Here is a 252-nt window from a genome sequence, read left to right as displayed (position 1 = left end):
CGTCCAGAAGACCTATACAATTTTTTTCTTTTTGATTTTTACCTGGATTACTGAGATGCATCAGGACACATCATAGGCAGTTCAAACAGTTCCATTGGTTGTCTTCTGTTGATTGACACCTTTTTTGACCAACTGGGTTCATCTAGGCGTCCAAAATGTGTGATACAAAGTATCTCATAATTATGACTTTGAAAGTCGAAATTATGACTTTATATCTCAAAAGTATGATATTCATCCATCCATCCATCCATC

The sequence above is a fragment of the Austrofundulus limnaeus genome, unplaced genomic scaffold (genome assembly GCF_001266775.1).
Source record: "Austrofundulus limnaeus strain Quisiro unplaced genomic scaffold, Austrofundulus_limnaeus-1.0 Scaffold120, whole genome shotgun sequence".
NCBI lineage: Eukaryota > Metazoa > Chordata > Actinopteri > Cyprinodontiformes > Rivulidae > Austrofundulus > Austrofundulus limnaeus.
This window is presented reverse-complemented; position numbering follows the sequence as displayed.